This window comes from Schistocerca cancellata, chromosome 1, assembly GCF_023864275.1.
Source record: "Schistocerca cancellata isolate TAMUIC-IGC-003103 chromosome 1, iqSchCanc2.1, whole genome shotgun sequence".
Classification (NCBI taxonomy): Eukaryota; Metazoa; Arthropoda; class Insecta; order Orthoptera; family Acrididae; genus Schistocerca; species Schistocerca cancellata.
The window spans coordinates 944,872,429-944,873,201 of record NC_064626.1 but is presented as its reverse complement, the minus strand read 5'-3'; positions in this window follow the sequence as shown (position 1 = coordinate 944,873,201).

The window sequence follows — 773 nt, the reverse complement described above, 5'->3', positions numbered from 1 at the left end:
CTGAATTCGAGCCGCTATCAGGTCACCTCTAACACATGTTTTCTGTGGTAAGCAGAGCCATCTCTGAAAGTCAAGATCATTTTCACTTACAACCTGAGAATGTGTATTATACCGCAAAACGTACCAAAGTAGATTTTGGAATTCTAGCTCAGTAACCGTACTGTCTTTCAGCCGAATATGACCCCAGTTACTCCAGTTTTTTTTCCAGAATGTGATTGCGGGTTCGCTGAGTTCATTCCGAGTGACCAAAATAGTTCCCTCTACATTCCCCACATACATTTTAGCAAATACGAAGTTCATTTTTAGTATGAAGGTGATCTAAAACATATATATCTGAGAGAAGAAGATTCTCTTTCATACGTAGCTATCTTCACACTACGTTGCAGACCACCAGAATGTTGTTTCTAATATCCTCCTATCTATATTTTTTCCTATTTCAAACAATATCTGCCCTAAATTTAGAACGCCTGTATACTGATAAATGGCCTCAACTTTTTTGCTCAAATTTGCTCACGTTTTTGTCATTTCAAAATATCTGTGTAGTGAGGAAATTGGCGATAATATTTATAAACTTATCATAGCATACTCGAAGTTCTCGAATGATTGTTTAAAACTTTTTACACAGTTCGCTTTGCAAGACACCTCCAACTTTTTTGAAGCTGCTTCTTACTCACACAACAACCATTTCCTTGCTCGACTATGGATCTGTTTCATGACAGCTATACATTCTTCAATTCTCAGTTTCTCCTCAATCACCTAAAAGTTTCATTTGG